This window comes from Mobula hypostoma, chromosome 2 (genome assembly GCF_963921235.1).
Source record: "Mobula hypostoma chromosome 2, sMobHyp1.1, whole genome shotgun sequence".
NCBI classification, from domain to species: Eukaryota; Metazoa; Chordata; class Chondrichthyes; order Myliobatiformes; family Myliobatidae; genus Mobula; species Mobula hypostoma.
In genome coordinates, this window is record NC_086098.1 from 149,197,450 (window position 1) to 149,218,822 (window position 21,373).

The following is a 21,373-nucleotide window of genomic DNA, read 5'->3' on the forward strand; positions in this document are numbered from 1 at the left end:
TACACAAAGCATTTCACACCGGAGGAATATTGTATCATTTCTTAATGCATGCATTACTAAATGACAATAAAAGAGGACTGCGTGTCCTCATAATCTAATAATCTAATCTAATCACAGGAAAGCAGCATCCATCATCAGGGTCCCCACCACCCAGGTCATGCTCTCTTCTCGCTGCTGCCATCAGGAAGAAAGTACAGAAGCCTTGGGACTCACATCACAGGTTCAGGAACAGTTATTACCCCTCAACCATCAGGCTCTTAAACCAAAGGGGATAACTTCACTCAACTTCACTTGTCCCATCATTGAAAAGTTCTACAACCTATGGATTCACGTTCAAGGACTCCTCATCTCATGTTCTTGATATTTAATACCAATGTACATATTATTATCATTTCTTTCTTTCTGTCTTTGCACAGTCTGTTGTCTTTTGCACATTGGTTGGACACCCAAGTTGGCGCAGCTTTCATTAATTTTGTTATGGTTATTATTCTATGATGGATTTATTGTGTATGCCCACAAGAAAACGAATCTCAGGGTTGTATATGGTCACATATACAGTATGTGCTTTGATAATAACTTTACTTTGAACTTTGCCTGATTGTACACTCAGTGACCACGTTATCAGGTACCTCCTCTACATCCAAGTGTACCTCCTGTAAAGTGGCCACTGAGTGTATGTTATTGGTCCTGTGCTTCAGTAGTCCATCTCCTTCAAGGTTCAATATGTTGAGCATTCAGAGATGCTCTTCTGCACACCACTGTTGTAACACCTGGTTATTTGTGTTACTCTCACCTTCATGTCAGCTTGATCCAGCCTGTCCATTCTCTGCTGACCTCCCTCATTACCAAAGAACTGCCAGTCACTGGATTTTTTTTTTGTCTTTTATGCCATTCTCTATAAATTCTGGAGCGGGGGTTGCCAACCTTTTTATGCCATAGATCAAAATTATTAAGCAAGGGGTCTGTGGACCGCAGGTTGGGAAACCCTGCTATAGGGACTGTTGCGCTTAAAAATCCCAGGAGACCAGGAATTTCTGAGATACTCAGTCCTCCCCATCTGGCACCAATACACGGGAGGAGAAGATGGCAGCGCGATGTAGCTTGCAGCGACCACTCTGGTGAATGATATCTGTTATCTGTCAAGTAGGGTGCCGTGCACAATCCAGATTTGATGGAGACAGATGTGAGTGCATGGAGGAACATCTGTGAAACTTCTGAAATGCCTGCTTTGCTGCCGCTGCTACTGTGTGATCCAGAATCTCCGGAGGGGATGGCCCTGAGTCCTCGGCTTTGCTTGTTGTTCGGCGGCCAGGGTGGGGTTGAAGTGCTTGGCAGAGATGGTGCTCAGTGCTCGGTGTCGGAGGGCTGGTCGGAGGCTCGAAGTTTTCGGACGGACTCAGAGTCAGCTGCGGTCGGGTGCTTCCAATGCATCGGCAAGTTTGCGGTGCTTGGAGTTCACCAAGGCAGGGAAAGTTTCTACCGTCTGCATGATATGATGGGGCTATCAGGACTTGAGACTTTTTTTTTACTGTGCCCATGGTCTGCTCTTTATCAAATTAAGGTATCGGTTTGCACTGTTGTAACTATATGTTATAATTGTATCATTTTTTAAAGCATGCATTTCTAAATGACAACAAAAGAGGACTGCATGTCCTCATAAACTAATCTAATCTAATCTAATCATTCCACAGTCAAAGTCACTTAAATCACATTTCTTCCCGAATCTGAACAAAAACTGAACATCCTGACCATGTCTGCATGCTTTTATGTATTGAGTTGCTGCCACATGAAAGGCTGATTAGCTATTTGCATTAACAAGTAGGTATATACAGGTGTACCCGATGAAGTGGCCACTGAGTGTATGTACACAAAGCGACGCTCTGCGCAGGATTATCTGTAAATAACGTAACTTTGACAGGAAATGATAAAATGACTCTTGGCAAGCCAAAAATAACTAGACGGCAATTTAAAGGTGAGCTTACATCTGATTTTTCACAGACAAGATTAATAAGCAACAGATATGATTCCAAATGGTGAGGAGGTCTCAAAGGGTAGACTAGCAGTTATACTCCTATTAACTTAAGTTTTGGAAACAGTGACAAGTTGTCTATGACTTCCATTCTTTCATAAATCATGTCGGCAGCTGCCTCACGTAGATCTCAATGGCAGTGCCTGTAGTACATTAACCCAATTGATTAGAGGAGAGGCCTAGAACAATACCAGGCCTAGAAGAGGTGTAGATATTGATAACAATCTGCTAGCTGTTGTTCTAATGGGCTGAGACCAGCTTCTTACAGCCCCTCCATTTATTAGTCAGTTTTAGTTTGTGTGTAGTTTTTCACTGATTATATTGTATTTCTTTGTTCCACTATGTGTGCCCACAAGAAAATAAATCTCCGGGCTGTATATGGTGACATATACCTATTTTGATAACAAATTTAATTTGAACTTTGTACTTTGGAGGTAGTGAAGTGTGTTGGGTATTGTGCAGGACATCCCTCAGTGCACCTAAACAGCAAAACAGGCAAACAATTTCCCAATAGATTTCACCAGTGTGCAAGTGAGGATATCTTCAAAAGGCAATGCCTGAGAAAATGGCATCCATCACTAAGGGCCCTCACCACCCAGGACATGCCCTCTTCTCACTACCACCATGGCGCAGGAGGTGCAGGAGCCTGAAGGCTCACACTCAACATTTTAGGAACTTATTGCCCTCTGCCATCAGATTTCTGAATGGTCCATGAAGCCATGAACGAAGGGTCTCGGCCTGAAACGTCGACTGCGCCTCTTCCTATAGATGCTGCTTGGCCTGCTGCGTTCACCAGCAACTTTGATGTATGTTGCATGAATTCAATATTCCTCTTTTGCACTTTTTTTGTTACTTGCAGTAATTTTTATCACTGGCATGGCACTGTTGCTGTAAACAACAGACTTCATGACATATGTCAGGTTTTTTTGCTCACTTTTTGCACTACTTTTTTATTATTATGTATTACAATGTAATGCTAGCTCAAAACAACAAATTTCATGACATTTTTGCCCGTGATATTAAACCTGATTTTGATTCTCAGTTTTACTGAAGTCCTGGTTGGATTCAATTTTTAGTGAAAAATCAATTAAAATGCTTTCAAATGTTTCTGGAAAATGATAGGTGAAGCTTCCATAACTATTAAAAAACACCTTAAAATGCTTCTCGATAAACTTTTTTTTAATTATTCAGTTTCAATTGTCTTTAAACATTTCTGATTATTAGAAGGACATTTGAAGGTAGTGAAAGAGAACTTTAATAATATCAGCTTCCAAAAGGCAATTCTGGAGACAGGGCCTTAGGATACAGAGTCAAAAGGCCTGGTTGTCAGGCACAACTTGCTGTACATAGGAGATGGCCGTAGATCCAGACCTTCTGGTTGTTGGGGAGACTCCCAGCTGCTAAAACATAAGGCAGCATGACGGATAGTGCCAGGAGTAAGATCGAGAGATGGACCAGATTAAGTATAACCTAGCCCAGTGAATTTTAGGGAATATCTATTTATTTAGAGAGACAGCCCGATGAGCTGCACTGCCCAGCAAACCACTGAATTAACCCTAGCCTAATCACAATGATCAATTAACCTACTAACCAGCACTCTGGTGGTTTGGACTCTTGGAGGAAATCCACACACTCATGGGAAGGATGTACAAACTGCTTACAGAGGACGCCGGAATTGAACTCCAAACTCCGGAGTCCGAGCTGTAATAGCTACACTAGCTTGGCACCCATCTTGCCTATAAGGTGGGGCTGGAACCTTTAAATTAATGACTTTGCAGGTTATTAATGAACCATATTTCCTCAGGACACATTAGCAGGGAGTCTGAAGCACTTTTACATCAGTGGAATGGGAGAAACTCTTAGAAAATTCATCCCAATGCAGAGAATAAAAGGGTCAGATCAATAGAATGGGTCTTCAGCAGTGGGGAATGAGGCATCTTGTTATAGAATAATATATAGCACATCCCAGGAGTACGGTGCATGCAGAGAATTGTGAGGCACTGTTACTGCATACAGAGAAAACAGTAATCCATTTTTGAACACCAGAAACATTCTTTGCTTTTATAAATATACATTGAGTTTTATTTTTCTAGTTACTCTTAAAATAATTCATTCATTGCTCTTTCAAAGAATGACTGATGTGCCACTCTGTATTTTTTTTCACAGGACACGTCATTTATTATACTTGTTTTTCTGAAGCAAGCATTATAAATTTGTGGCCATTTAGAATACGGGCATAATGCTATTCCTCCACCCATTTTACATGTTTTCATGTAGCAATGGTTTTGTGCTATCTTATAGCAACACAATTCTTCCCATGAATGCATCAGGAAGAAACCCATTGTTGAAATACCATATCATATGGCATAGGGGCATAATTAGGCCATTTTGCTCACTGAGTCTTCTCTGAAATTCCATTATGACTGATTTATGATCCCTCTCAACTCCATTCTCCTGCCTTCTCCCCGTAACCTTTGACACCCTGACTAATCAAGACCCTATCACCCTCTGCTTTAAATGTACTCAATGACCTGGCCTCCATAACCATCTTTGCCAGTGAATTCCACAGATTCAGCACCAAATTGTGGAAGAAATTCCTCCTCATCTCTGTTCAAAATGGACGCCTCTCTGTTCTGAGGCTGAGCTCTTTGGCCCTAGACTCCCACACTATAGGAGACATCCTCTCCACATCCACTCTGTCTAGACTTTTCAATATTTGCAGATGACATGTGTACAGAGTCGTCTCTATTTCCTGAGGAGACTGAGGTCCTTTAACATCTTCCGGACGATGCTGAGGATGTTCTACAAGTCTGTGGTGGTGGCCAGTGCTATCATGTGTGCTGTTGTGTGCTGGGGCAGCAGGCTGAGGGTAGCAGACACCAACAGGATCAACAAACTCATCTATAAGGCCAGTGATGTTGTGGGGATGGAACTGGACTCTTACACGGTGGTGTCTGAAACGAGGATGATGTCTAAGTTGCATGCCATCTTGATCAATGTCTCCCATCCACTACATAATGTACTGGGTGGGCACAGGAGTACATTCAGCCAGAGACTCATTCTACTGAGATGCAACACAGAGCGTCATAGGAAGCCATTCCTGCCTGTGGCCATCAACATTTACAGCTCCTCCCTTGGAGGGTCAGACACCCTGAGCCAATATGCTGGTCCTGGACTTATTTTATAATTTACTGGCATAATTTACATATTACTACTTAACTATTTATGGTTCTATTACTGTTTATTATTTATCGTGCAACTGTAACGAAAACCAATTTCCCCCGGGATTAATAAAGTATGACTATGACTATTCATTAGGATTCATAGAAACATAGAAACATAGAAAATAGGTGCAGGAGTAGGCCATTCGGCCCTTCGAGCCTGCACTGCCATTTATTATGATCATGGCTGATCATCCAACTCAGAACCCTGCCCCAGCCTTCCGTCCATACCCCCTGATTCCCGTAGCCACAAGGGCCGTATCTAACTCCCTCTTAAATATAGCCAATGAACTGGCCTCAACTGTTTCCTGTGGCAGAGAATTCCACAGATTCACCACTCGCTGTGTGTGAAGAAGTTTTTCCTAATCTCGGTCCTAAAAGGCTTCCCCTTTATCCTCAAACTGTGACCCCTCATTCTGGACTTCCCCAACATCGGGAACAATCTTCCTGCATCTAGCCTGTCCAATCCCTTTAGGATTTTATACGTTTCAATCAGATCCCCCCTCAATCTTCTAAATTCCAACGAGTACAAGCCCAGTTCATCCAGTCTTTCTTCATATGAAAGTCCTGCCATCCCAGGAATCAATCTGGTGAACCTTCTTTGTACTCCCTCTATGGTAAGGATGTCTTTCCTCAGATTAGGGGACCAAAACTGCACACAATACTCCAGCTGTGGTCTCACCAAGGCCTTGTACAACTGCAGTAGTACCTCCCTGCTTCTGTACTCGAATCCTCTCGCTATAAATGCCAGCATACCATTCGCCTTTTTCACCGCCTGCTGTACCTGCATGCCCACTTTCAATGACTGGTGTATAATGACACCCAGGTCTCGTTGCACCTCCCCTTTTCCTAATCGGCCACCATTCAGATAATAGTCTGTTTTCCTATTTTTGCCACCAAAGTGGATAACTTCATATTTATCCACATTAAATTGCATCTGCCATGAATTTGCCCACTCACCTAACCTATCCAAGTCACCCTGCATCCTCTTAGCATCCTCCTCACAGCTAACACTGCCACCCAGCTTCGTGTCATCCGCAAACTTGGAGATGCTGCATTTAATTCCCTCATCCAAGTCATTAATATATATTGTAAACAACTGGGGTCCCAACACTGAGCCTTGCGGTACCCCACTAGTCACTGTCTGCCATTCTGAAAAGGTCCCGTTTATTCCCACTCTTTGCTTCCTGTCTGCTAACCAATTCTCTATCCACATCACTACCTTACCCCCAATACCATGTGCTTTAAGTTTGCACACTAATCTCCTGTGTGGGACCTTGTCAAAAGCCTTTTGAAAATCCAAATATACCACATCTACTGGTTCTCTCCTATCCACTCTACTAGTTACATTCTCAAAAAATTCTATGAGATTCGTCAGACATGATTTTCCTTTCACAAATCCATGCTGACTTTGTCCGATCATTTCACCGCTTTCCAAATATGCTGTTATCACATCCTTGATAACTGACTCCAGCAGTTTCCCCACCACCGACGTTAGGCTAACCGGTCTATAATTCCCCGGTTTCTCTCTCCCTCCTTTTTTAAAAAGTGGGGTTACATTAGCCACCCTCCAATCCTCAGGAACTAGTCCAGAATCTAACGAGTTTTGAAAAATTATCACTAATGCACCCACTATTTCTTGGGCTACTTCCTTAAGCACTCTGGGATGCAGACCATCTGGCCCTGGGGATTTAGCTGTCTTTAATCCCTTCAATTTACCTAACACCACTTCCCTACTAACATGTATTTTGCTCAGTTCCTCCATCTCACTAGACCCTCTGTCCCCTACTATTTCTGGAAGATTATTTATGTCCTCCTTAGTGAAGACAGAACCAAAGTAATTATTCAATTGGTCTGCCATGTCCTTGCTCCCCATAATCAATTCACCTGTTTCTGTCTGTAGGGGACCTACATTTGTCTTTACCAGTCTTTTCCTTTTTACATATCTATAAAAGCTTTTACAGTCCGTTTTTATGTTCCCTGCCAGTTTTCTCTCATAATCTTTTTTCCCCTTCCTAATTAAGCCCTTTGTCCTCCTCTGCTGAACTCTGAATTTCTCCCAGTCCTCAGGTGAGCCACTTTTTCTGGGGATTCAATGAGATCTCCCCTCATTGTTCTAAGCTCCAGTGAGTTCAGGCCCGGAGACACCAAATAATCCTCAAACATTAACCCTGCCATTCCTGGAATCGTTTTGTGAACCTCCTCTGGACCAGCTCCAATGCTGACATATCCTTTCTCCAATAAGGGGTCAGAAAGATCTAACTGATTGCTGTGCAATGAAGTATTGTACCCAACCACAGAGCCCCCTGACACTCTTACTTACAGAGCTATGTGCTTTTGCAGATGACGTGTACAGAGATTCCTGTTTCCGTGACTGAGTAACATGCCCGTCCTCAGAACCACGGCAGCATGGTAGCACAGTAGTCAACGCGGCACTATTACAGCTGGGGGCATTGGAGTTCGGAGTACAATTCTGGCATCATCTGTAAGTAATCTTTGTTTCTTTCCCATGGAATGTGTGGGTTTTCTCCAGGCGCTCCAGTTTCCTCCCACAGTCCAAAGACATACCAGGTAGGTTAACTGGCCATTGAAAATTGTCCCATGATTAGGTTAGGCTTAAATTGGGGTTGTCAGGGGTTGCCAGGCAGCGCAGTTCGAAGGGCTAGAAGTGCCGATCCCATGCTGTATTTCACAATTTAAAAATAAGAACAACTTAATTCCAATGCAACAGAATGTTAGGGTTGCCTACAGCTAACAAATGAATGATTTTATTTGTCCCTGGTTATAATCCATGCTAACTCTGTGACAGAACTGCAAGTTCAAAGGCTCAAGGGCAAGTTCAATATTGATTCATGCATTCAGCAGTAAACAAAGGTGGTCATTTGTGCCTGTCCTTCGGGCATCATTTCCTGTGGCATGGTTGGCGTCCGTCTGTCTCGAAGGACAATGGGTGATGATGGTCATCATTACAAGCCTGGACAGAAGGTTGGAGATCCTGAGATGCCCAGTTGTCAAGATCCCCCTCTCAGCCTCAGCGGTGTTGTCCAAAGGAAAGCTTATGAAGCAATACATTTGGTACCAGCTTGGCTGCAGGAGCCGCCAGAAAGACATTTAATGACATCCAGCCACCCGAGGGGTTCCACTCCGGATCTGTTGGCTGGTTTACTCCCGTAGCCTTTGTCTCTCCCAAGGCTGCCCAGAAGGCAGTGGGGCTATTTACCCATAGCTGGGGCATAGTAGTTAGCATAACATTTCACAGTACCAGTGATTAGGGTTCAATTCCCGCCACTGTCTGTAAGGAGTTGCATGTTTTCCCTATGACTGTGTGGGTCTTTTCCAGGTGCTCCTCCAAGATTTGTCTGTTATCCAAGACTCTCCGGAGTACTTCTAGCATATTCTTTTTTTAAATTTCAGATTTCCTGTATTGATCTCATGGACCATAACCCTCCAAACCCTTCCTATCCATGTACCTCTCCAAATTTCTCTTAAGTGTTGAAATTGAACCCACATTCACCACTTCCACTGTGGCTCATTCAAGATTTTAGGAATATCTATATCCATCCTCAGTACCTTGAAGTGGCACTGATTTAAAAAGTAAAAACTCCACTAAGGAGGATCCCAAGTCAGCCTGTGAAAGGAGGAGTGTTGGGCTTGGGGCAAGCAAGCACATCCCATAAAAACCCAGAGCTACAGAAACACCCTCAGAAGCTCCAATGACCTCATCCCTGTGAGAGGAAAGATCTTTGAAGATGAGCTCCACCTGGGGACAGTTTGAAAGAATAGAGAATTCTGGTGAACTTCTGTCAGCCGCCTATGCCCTAGGTGGGGTGATGGGCTAAATATAAGAAGACTTAAAGACTAAAGTTATATTAATGGCTGTCTAGATAAATTATTATCATGCCTCTTATTTAGAATATTATCATATCTATTTTTATTTCTGTTTAAGATAAGGATGCTGAGTGAAAAAGTATGCCATATCTTACTTATCAAAGGCAGGACAATGGCTTAAAAATGATGTATTTGACATCATTGCCTGCTCTGTTGGAAGGATTGAAAGAGAGCTGAAATGATTTTAATTAGGGAAAATTGTGTATGATGCTTTTTTTATCCCCATGCAATGTTCTTCCCAGTAAATGCATTTTAATCTGCGGGGACTTGAAGTCACCAATTAGCCTTTTAATGTGTCTCCCCGTTGATTGCCTAAGGGTGCTTTCACTTGACAATTGATGTGAAGCATCTCAGGGGATGTAGCTCAGAAGGAGTGGAAGGCAATATTCCACGGCTGGATTGAATGGTGGCATTTGGATTTTAGCAGGATTCTGAGCAAAACAGATTTTATTCAAGTTCTAGAATTTAAGTACTTCACTACTGATTAATTGGCATTAATATTGGCGAGCAACTGCCATATCAACTAAATTTATAAATAGAAAATAAATCTACATTTATCTCACACCTTCCACTAACTTAGAATATCCCAAGTGCAGCGCAACACAAGCGATAATTTTAAATACGTCACTGCTGCATCGTGGAGAACTGCAGCAATTTCACAATCAACAGAGATAAAGAACAAAGAGTTCTTTTCTTCATTTTGATTGAGGGATAAATATTGATTAGAGCACCAGGTGAACTATCCTAAAAAATTTTTTCCCAGTGTTTTCCAACTACTTTTCGTGAGAGGACAGAAAATGCCTTGGTATAATGTCTCAAACAAGAACATTTCTTCAAAAAGGGTGTCATTCGGTCAGTCCGGCAAAGAATGTTCAAAGTAAATTTATGATCAAAGTACGTACTGTATATGTCACCACATACTACTCTGAGATTTGTTTTCTTAAAAGAAGTAAAGAAATTCAACAGAATTTATAAAATACTAGAAATAACGAAGACTGAGAAACACCCTATGTGCAAAAGAAGACAAATTGTGCAAATGACAAAAAATGTAAATAAATAATACTGTGTTGTAGGGTCCTTGAAAGTGAGTCTATAGGTTGTGGAGTCAGTTCAGAGAAGTTATCCACACTATTTCAGGAGTCTGATGGTTGTAGGGTAATAACTATTTCTGAACCTGGTGTGTGTGACCCTAGGCTTGTGTACTACCTACTTGATGGTAGAAGTGAGAGGTTAGCATGGCTTGGATGGCAGGAGTCCTTGATGATAGATGCAGCTTTCATATGGCAGCGTTCCTTGTAGGTGTTCTCCTTGTAGATGGTGATCACATTAATGGTCAGTCTAATTAAGCATTCTAATCTTTTACTCGCAACTTTCTGAGTGTGATCCAAAAGTATTACCAGTGTGCCACAACATACATCATTCCAATTAAATTCCGAGCTGTAATTATCGTGGATCAATATTAATCATCCTATTATACTTTGGCATCTTCCCCCTTCCAGTCAGCAGCAGTTCCGTCGGCAAAAATGCTTTGTTAATGGGAGAGGTCAGAGGAGAATGGCTACACTGGTTCAAGCTGACAGGTAAGGCAACAGTAACTCAAATAACCACATTACAATTGTGTTGTAAAGAAGAACATTTCTGAATACATGTCAAACTTTGAAGTGGTTGGACAACACAACAGGGTTCCACTTCTGTACCTAATAAATTGGCCATAGAAATCATAGAAACCATAGAAACTACAGCACCCAAACAGGCCTTTTGGCCCTTCTTGGCTGTGCTGAACCATTTTCTGCCTAGTCCCACTGACCTGCACACGGTCCAAATCCCTCCATACACCTCCCATCCATGCATCTGTCCAATTTATTTTTAAATGTTAAAAAAGAACATATATATTACACATGTCAGACTAGAAATTGACAAAAACATACTTGCATTCTCCAGGGCCTGCTGAACCTTAAAATTCCAATTAAAACTTCACATTTTTAAAAACTTCTTGTCAGTACTTGTGAAAAATTCCTATGCATTAGAATGCACTTTAAGAGGATTATTTTTTGTAAGTTCATGTGAATTAAGTTCCAGATTGTTTTATTTTTAGTTTTATTTAGTGATAATTCAGGACCTGCAAGCCCACGCCACCCATTTACACCCATATGACCAATTAACCTACTAACTCGTACATCTTTGGAATGTGGGAAGTACCCTGAGAACTCACAGGAAACTCACACTGTCTCATTGGGAATGTACAAACTCTGTAAAGACAGTGGTGGAACTGAACCCCAATCACTGGGGCTATAATAGTGTTATGTTTACCTGCTGCCTGATTCTGTCAAGCTGTTTTGAAGTTGAAAGTGTCAATTCTCTGCTACATGAAAAATTCCCAGCCTCCTCTGTCCCCCGTATTTGACTTTAATTGGCTTTGAAATTTTTAGCAAGCCTGACCACAAAGAAACCACTTTCATCTCACGAGCGTGAATTTACAGAGTTCAGTTTACATGGTTGGTTTGATACATAACCTCGCTACAAGTCTTGGTCCTGTCAACTTAAAGGTAAAATGCCTGAAGTTGGTTGAGTACCGGAGGGTTAGAGACCTCCAAATTTCAAAAATTGCTACTTAGATTTACTGAACCAAAACTAAACAGGTTTCATCACGACACCTGTAGTAATCCCGACCAATACATCAGGAGGAACATAGAAACATAGAAACATAGAAAATAGGTGCAGGAGTAGGCCATTCGGCCCTTTGAGCCTGCACCGCCATTCAGTATGATCATGGCTGATCATCCAACTCAGAACCCTGTACCTGCCTTCTCTCCATACCCCCTGATCCCCGTAGCCACAAGGGCCATATCTAACTCCCTCTTTAATATAGCCAATGAACTGGCCTCAACTGTTTCCTGTGGCAGAGAACTCCACAGATTCACCACTCTCTGTGTGAAGAAGTTTTTCCTCATCATAGTCCGAAAAGGCTTCCCCTTTATCCTTAAACTGTGACCCCTTGTTCTGGACTTCCCCAACATCGGGAACAATCTTCCTGCATCTAGCCTGTCCAATCTCTTTAGAATTTTATACATTTCAATAAGATCCCCCCCCTCAATCTTCTAAATTCCAGCGAGTATAAGCCTAGTCGATCCAGTCTTTCATCATATGAAAGTCCTGCCTTCCCTCTTCTTCAGTTCCCCACTTTGGCCTCTTACCTCTTCTCCTCACTTGCCTATCACCTTTCCATGGTGTCCCTCCTCCCTCTCTTTCTCCCATCGTCCACTGTTCTCTCCTATCAGATTCCTTCTTGTACAGCCCTTTATCTTTTCCACCTATCACCTCCTAACTTCCTACTTCATCTTCCCTCCCATGGCTTCGCCCATCACCTTCTAGCCTGTCCTCCTTCTCCTCTCCGCTTCTTCTTATTCTGGCATCTTTACCCTTCTTTTCCAGTCCTGATGAAAGGTCTTGGCCCAAGATGTCAACTGTTTATTCATTTCAATAGATGCTGCCTGACCTGCTGAGTTCAATCAGCATTTTGTGTGTGTTGCTCCAGATTTCCAGCATCTGCAGAAACTTGAATGTTTTCCTTTCACTGTACATTTTGATGTTTCGATGCATAGGTGACAAGTAAAACTAAGCCTTAAATCTTTTTCTGTAAAGACGGGTAATTGCTAGTTCTCTTGATAAGCTTCTTGTTGGATGGGTAATCACATTACCAAGACCAAACTTTTGGCCTTCCCCTACCAACACTCACTGTTGAACAGAAGAAGAATAAAACACGTCTAAGGATTCAGTTCCAACAAGATTGTCAAGTGAATCAGGAAGGGAAAGGAAAGTGTAACGGCTAGCTGGTGATAATGAATTTTCATACTCAATTGAGAAAAAAAAATAAGCATGCCACATTTTTTTCAGTTTTTTTCCATATTATAAAAAGAACCTGGCTTAGTTTCACTAAAGTAGATTTGCTGAAGGTGCAACACATATATGTAAACAAAATCGGGAGGTACTTACATAGGGCAGCCGATCCAATATTACTTATTTCATACTATTGCCTAAAGTCAAACATACCCCCACTGACTGTAAAATAAAGAAACTTAATGAATCATATCTGGCCTCATCTCATTAAAGTATTAATTAGTCCATCTTTCCAAAGATTGGAGATGCGCACACAAGGGGGAGTTTATGTAGCAAGAGAGGTTCATTGTTGTATCTCCTCAATTATGTCTAGGTACCATGTGGTGAAAGTATGCTACTAATTATGAGAAGTTTGGTTACAGCAGAAAATGCTGACATTAAACTTCAGCATTTCCCAAGCATGACTTGAATTTCTTTAAAATTAAGATCTTTAAGATTAACTTTATTTGTCACATGTATATTGAATCATACAGTGAAGTGCATTGTTTGTGTCAATCACCAACACAGTCTGAGGGTGTGCTGGGAGAAGGCTGCAAGTATCACCACGCTCCCTGCATCAACATAGCATGCCCACATCTCTAACCCTAACCCTAACCTGTACATCTTAGGAATGTGGGGGGAAACTGGAGCACCTGGGGGAAACCCAAGTGGTCAGTGGGAGAGTTTATGAACTCTTTCCAGACAGCGACAGGAATTGAATCCTAATAAAGTGCTGCACTAACCACTACACTACCATGTTTCAGTGATCTGGCTCACTGATTGACTGTGGCAAAGAAGGGGAACATTTCAGCATTCAAATGTTCAGGTGAACTGAGCAGAAAATACCATGGTGTCACAAAGGTACAAAAATGTAAAATACACAAAAGTAATAACCTGGATGAAAATGTAGAAGGGTGGGTTCATAAGTTTGCAGAGGATATGAAAATTGTAGCTAGGATAGAAGTCTGGCAAAGGAAACAGCAGGATATAGATTTGTTGCAGATATGGGCAGAGAAATGGCAGATGGAGTTTAACCCGGACAAATGTGAAGCATTGTACCTTGGTAAGTCAAGTGTAAAGAGACAGTGCAGTTTTATTTGCTTTTTTGCCACACATGCATACAGTGAAATGCGTTGTTTGAGTCAATGACCAACACAGGTATGCTGGGAGAAGCCTGCAAGTGACGTCACGCTTCTGGCTCCAACATAGCATGTCCATATCTCACTAACCCTAATCTAGGAATGTGGGAGCAAACTGGAGCTGTAAATGTAAAGATCAGCGAAGGGGTCTTGGAGTGTAATTTCATAGCTCCCTGAAACTACAGAGGTTGATAGGGTGATTAAGAAGGCATATGGCATGCTTGCCTTTATTAGTTGAGTTCTAAAGTCAAGTAGCTACATTGGTTAGGCTGCATCTGGAGCATTGCATATAGTTCTGTCACACCATTATAGGAAGGATGTCACAGCTTTGGAGAGGGTGCAGAAGAGGTTTACCAAGAGGGTGTATATATGTGCATACATCCCCAATGGTTCCATTTTATATCAGAGAATAATAGGTTTGACAAACTTTGGTTGTTTTCTCTGGAGCAGTGGAGGCTGAGGGGAAACATGACAGAGATTTACAAGATTATGAGAGGCATGGAGAAGAATAAACAGTCAATGTTTCAGGCTAAGACCCTCCATCAGAGTTTCGGACTGAAACATCGACTCTTTATTTCCCTCCATAGATACTGTCTGACCTGCTGAGTTCCTCCAGCATTTTGTGTGTGTTACTCTGGATTTCCAGCATCTGCAGAATCTCTTGTGTTTATAATTTCATGACACTTGTCAGCGATAATATACCTGATTCGGATTCTGACTTGAAGGTGCAACAACACTGTGGCCTTCTGTGGCTAAAATCTCAATAGAGCCGAACTTTCCCCTCAAGGTACTGTGACAAACACTACTTTATCACTCTTTTACAGTCGATACATTCCATGCCACCATTACATAATATTACTGTTCATTTTATAACACACTTCAATATTAACTGAGGTATATTCCTTATGATTGTCATAGTCAGGAGTGGGAAGTAGTGGGTTGAGCTGTCACTGCCTACTCAATTCTCCTAATTGTGTGCATCTCAAATAACCTCTGACCGGTTCCTGGAGTTCACATGTGGCTTAGCTACTAAGCCCGCTGGAACCATCTCTACTGACAGGAGAAGGGGCAAAGGTGGGTTAGTGAGGGCTTAAAACCAATTAATTTGGGCAGATGGTTCTCATCAGGCAACACACTTAGGGGAAGGAAAAGTCTTGATCTCAAACCTCTACTGCTTTGTACCAACTCATAGGGAAAGCTTCAGGCATAAACCCTGATGAAAAATCCTGAGCTGGAGTCCCGTAGGCAGCCCTGCGTTGAGTTCAACGCTGACTGGCAACTCCTGCAACACTGTTGGTGCCAAACTGTATCGGTCTCTGCCATTCCTTTGGATTCATCAGTTGTGTGGAGAGGGGGAGCTTGCTGCATGGGCAGCAGGTTGCACTCCATATCATACTGCCTTGGCTTGTATTATAGCTTGCATATCACATAGACAACTATGACGCAACATCCACGGTCGACCTTGACCACCGAGGGGCCTCCTCATACTTCAGTACTTATCCTTGCTTCAGTGGTACAAACAGAGGGATCACATTACTTAAAAGCTCCTTAACAAGCACAGTGGTCCACCATATTGGCTCTCAAGTCAGGTGGGACAAACAGTAACGAGAGGTTGGGCAAACTTGAGTTGTTTTCTCTGGAATGGCAGGGGCTCAGGAGAGATCTGATAGAGGTTTATAAGATTATGAGAGGCATAGATGGAGTAGTCAGACAGTACCTTCATCCAGTGTTGAAATGTCTAATACCAGAAGACACACATTTAAGGTGAGAGGGTAACTTCAAAGGAGATACAAGGGGCAAGTTTTTTACACAGGGAATGGTGGGTAGCTGGAATGTGCTGCCCCTTGTGGTGGTAAAGGCAGATACATTAGAGACTTCTAAGAGACATTTAGACAGGCACATGAATATGAAGAAAATAGAAAGATATGGGCATTGTATAGGCAGATGGAATTACATTTCATTACTAATTTAATTGGATCAATACAAAATTGTGAGCCGAAGGGCCTGTTTGTGTTCTGTACTGTACCATATTTCATGTTCTAACATAGAAGCAGGCTGTTTAACCCATTGAACCCATGCTATCAAAAACCCTTCTATAGAAACATAGAAACATAGAAAATATGTGCAGGAGTAGGCCATTTGGCCCTTCGAGCCTGCACCGCCATTTATTATGATCATGGCTGATCATCCAACTCAGAACCCTGCACCAGCGTTCCCTCCATACCCCCTGATCCCCGTAGCCACAAGGGCCATATCTAACTCCCTCTTAAATATAGAAACATAGAAACATAGAAAATAGGTGCAGGAGTAGGCCATTCGGCCCTTTGAGCCTGCACCGCCATTTATTATGATCATGGCTGATCATCCAACTCAGAACCCCGCCCCAGCCTTCCCTCCATACCCCCTGACCCCCGTAGCCACAAGGGCCATATTTAACTCCCTCTAAAATATAGCCAATGAACTGGCCTCAACTGTTTCCTGTGGCAGAGAATTCCACAGATTCACCACTCTCTGTGTGAAGAAGTTTTTCCTAATCTCGGTCCTAAAAGGCTTCCCCTTTATCCTCAAACTGTGGCCCCTTGTTCTGGACTTCCCCAACATCAGGAACAATCTTCCTGCATCTAGCCTGTCCAATCCCTTTAGGGTCTTATACATTTCAATCAGATCCCCCCTCAATCTTCTAAATTCCAATGAGTACAAGCCCAGTTCATCCAGTCTTTCTTCATATGAAAGTCCTGCCATCCCAGGAATCAATCTGGTGAACCTTCTTTGTACTCCCTCTATGGCAAGGATGTCTTTCCTCAGATTAGGGGACCAAAACTGCACACAATACTCCAGGTGTCGTCTCACCAAGGCCTTGTACAACTGCAGTAGTACCTCTCTGCTCCTGTACTCGAATCCTCTCGCTATAAATGCCAGCATACCATTCGGCTTTTTCACCGCCTGCTGTACCTGCATGCCCACTTTCAATGACTGGTGTATAATGACACCCAGGTCTCGTTGCACCTCCCCTTTTCCTAATCGGCCACCATTCAGATATACTCATCCTATTTTATATTGCTTCAGATTCCCACCAACTCTCTCCCGATTCTACCACGCACCTTCACTGGCAGCAATTTACAGTGGCCAATTAACCTATCAGACTCCATGTCTTTGTGAACTAGGCACTTCAAAAGCCAAGACAGAGTTGATGCAGAGAGGATGTTTCCTATAGCGGGTGAGCCTAGGACCAGAGGGCACAGCCTCAGGATAGAGGGACGTCCACTTAGAACAGAAAGGATGAGGAATTTCTTTAGCCAGAGGATGGTGACTCCATGGAATTCATTGCCACAGACAGCTGTGGAGGCCAAGTCATTGGGTATATTTACAACAGAGGTTGGTAGATTCTTGATTAGTCAGGGCTTCGAAGGATGGAGTTGAGAGGGATAATGTATCAGCCATGATGGAATAGCGGAGTAGACTTGATGGGCCTAAATGTGCTCCTTAAGGCTTTATAGTCTTATATGAAAAATTTGGAGGAAACCCAGGCTGTTACAGACAGAACATGCAGAACTCCACACAGACATCCGAGAGGTCAAGACTGAACCGTGATGATGAGAGCTAGGAAACTGCTCTTCCAATAGATGCACCACTGAGACTCTCTCGATATCTATCTGTCTATATATATATTTTTTAGGTGCAGATCAAATGAAACAAACCTTGGGTGAGTTTTTTGAAGGAAGAGAGTGAAAATTTCAGTGCCTGAACTAAATATGGAACAGCACCATTAGAAAGAAGGGAAAATGCACAAATTTAGAAGTTAAGAAATTGGTATTACAAGGCGAAAATAATAGTAAAAAGGAAAATGACAGAAAGATTATATTTCAGAAGTAATATGAATGTACTTGTTCATTTATATTTAGAGATACAGTGAAGATTAAACCCTTCTGGTCCTCCGAGCCACCCCACCCCGATTTAACCTTAATCTAATCACAGGACAACAAACAATGACCAATTAACTTACTTCCCAATATGTCTTTGGACTGTGGGAGGAAACCAGAGTTCTCAGGGAAAGTGCTCATATTTCATGGTGGGTCGGGGGGGTGTACTTAAAAAGATTCCTTAGAAAGGTCGCCAGGATTGAGCTCTGAACTCTGAGCTGTAATATCATTGTGCGAACTGCCACTACAAAAGATGGAGGGAAAGAGATATTTCAGAAGGACCAGTGAAACACAGCTTGCTACTCTATGAGATGTAATATATTTTCCAACCAGGAGGATGTGCCTTTTTAAGGAAATCTTGTAACAGGGGGTGTTCTCAAGTGACTGCTTTTGGTGGTGTTGTCAGACCGGACTACACAAGTAACTGCAACTAGGAAAACTAACTTCGATGATGTTGGGCATGTTGGAAGAAGACGGAGATTGCTGTTTGTATCACCATCAGGTATGGTGGGGCCACTGCACAAAATCAGAAAAAAAATGCAGAGGGTTGTAAACTCAGCCAGCTCCATTATGGGCACTTTCCACCATCGAGGACTGCAGTGGTAGTTAACAGTGTTAGTCCTATGCCACTCAGTTAGCCACTCCCACATGGGAGTAGTTCACATACACTACAAGCAGGGTTATCAATAAAGTTCAGTTGAATATCCTACATGCTGGCGACCTGGTGTGCTCTGCACTCTCCCTCAATAATGAACACAGCAGAGGGTCAGAAGTGGGTGATCAATGATGAACGGATGCTACAGACCAAGTGAGATCCCCAGCAAGAAAAAAGTTACAGTAAGACTGTTCTTGTTCGCATATATCTATGAAAAATATTCAGAGACTAAGCAACCTAAACCACCTATGCTAGTTGCTAACTGTATGCACCGTGAAGCATGAGCTGAGAAAGGGCCAGAGTTGCTAGGTAATGCCTTCAAACTGCACCCAAAAGTGGATATATTGTAATAATCTGTGGGCCACTAGCCTGGGAAGTGCACAGAGACACAGACACAGCAGAGAAGTCAGAGAAGACAGTCAAACTCTCAGGGAGAGAAAATTAGACTCTTGTAGTCTAAATAAATAAAATAATCAATAAACAAACAAACAGGAAAATTGAGCATTTGATATTTCTAAACCAGGAGACTTTGAGAGATTTCCCAGATGCTTTGAGATATTTAGGGTTGCAAGCAATTTCACTCAGGCTTCAGAAGAGCATTAAGTAAGCACACTGATATATTTCATGGGTTATAAAGCAGATGATATCATGGATGGATTAGGACTGAAACATGCTCAGGAAACAGAGTACAGAACAGTACAGGGAAAGTTCAAAGAAAATTTAATAGGAAAGTGAAGTGTGACATGAGAGGGCAAAATTCAACTCCAGAAAACAGGAGCCAGATGAAAGTGTTAGTGACTTCATCACAGCATTGTATACCCTGTCAGACAACTGTGGATATGGAAATCTGAGAGCTGAACTCATTAGAGACAGGATTGCTGTTGGGCCACTAGACACCAAATTGTCAGAGAGACTTCAGTTGTAGGCAAATCTCACACTAGAGAAAGCTATTACTTTGATCAGGCAGAGTTAGAATGTTTGTCAGCAACAGGCAGAACTCAGATAAGAAAATGATGCTGAGGTAAAGCTAGAAGCCGTACAAAGTGAAGGGTACAAACAAGGTGCAGACAGAAAGACTACAGAAAGAGATGGCAAGTGAAACAAAGAGCAAGTAAAATGTCCAGCAGCTGCAGATGCAGCAAGTCTTCATTCCACGTCGAAGAGCTCTGTCCAGCAAAAGATGTGAAATGCAATAGAGTCAGCAATTATAAAAGCTTCTGTCACTCAAAAAAAATTCTTCAGGAGGTCAAAGAAGACCATGACTCAGACGAAGAGAGCGCTTTCCCTGGGGTTCTAGATTCAAATAGACAAAGCTGGTGTACTATGGATCAGTTGAAAAATGAGGCAGCAGCATTCAAAATGGACATTGGGGCAAATATCACAGCTATGAACAATGTCTGTTCACAAAACTGGCAAAGAAAGCAGGCATTACGTTAAACCCAACAACAATAGTGCTCTTGGAGCCAGGGAAACAGAAGCACACTGTGAAAGGAATGTTTGCGACTTCCATCCGTAAAAATGAGAAACAGATAAAAGAGGATGTCTACATTGTTCGGAATCTCTTCTCACCACTACTGGGATGATAGCCTTCTGGAAGCTGAACCTCATTAGAAGGTTGGATTTGCTAAACAATATTTGTGGCGGGTGAAGTACCCCGAGTTGTTCACAGGTCTGGGGGTACTAAAAGAAGAGTACCTTATCCAACTGAGTCCAAGTGTGATGCCCTACTCTCTGACGCCAGTGAGGCATATACCAGTCCCTTTGATGAACAAAGTCAAAGCTGAATTTGAGAGAATGGAGGCGCTTAACATCATTACCAGAGTGAAAGGGCCTACTGACAGGTGTGTGGGTATTGTTTCTGTTCCCAAGCCAGATGGCACAGTGAAGATCTGTGTTAATCTCACAAGACTGAACAATCCAGTAAGGTGGGAGAAGTTTATTTTGCCCTCTGTTGAGCACATATTGGGTATGCTGTGTGGAGCAAAGTTTTTCACCAAACCAGATGCAAATCCAGGGCTCTGACAGATCTGTTTAGCTCCTGAGTCACAGAAGCTCACAAACTTTATCACACGTTATGGACATTATGCCTTAAAGAGACTCCCTTCTGGCATCTCATCAGCCCCTGAACTCTTTCAAATGAGGATGAACCAAATTTTGGAAGCACTGGAAAAAGTTGTCTGCTACATGGACGATATACGAGGGGTGATTGATAAGTTCGTGGCCTGAGGTAGAAGGAGATGAGTTATTAACTTCAAACTTTCTGCATAATCACTCAAAAAGTTGAACTGCACGTGCATGTAACAAGAGCATCTTGGACCTCCAGGTGGTCCACAGCAGGGGTGAATGATAAGTTCGTGGTCTAAGGCAGAAAAAGATGTGTCATATAGCTCTTGTTACATGCACGTGCAGTTCAACTCTTTGAGTGAAAATGCAGAAAGTTTGAAGTTAATAACTCATCTCCTTCTACCTTAGACCATGAATGTATCAATCATCCCTGCTGTGGACTACTTTCTGGAAGTCCAAGACGCCAGCTTCTACAAAGAAGAGATCCATATGCTCCACGACCGCTGGACTAAGTGTGTAAATGTAGGAAAAATAAATGTGCTAGGTTTTCTAAAATTGAGTCCTTCTACCTGAGGCCACGA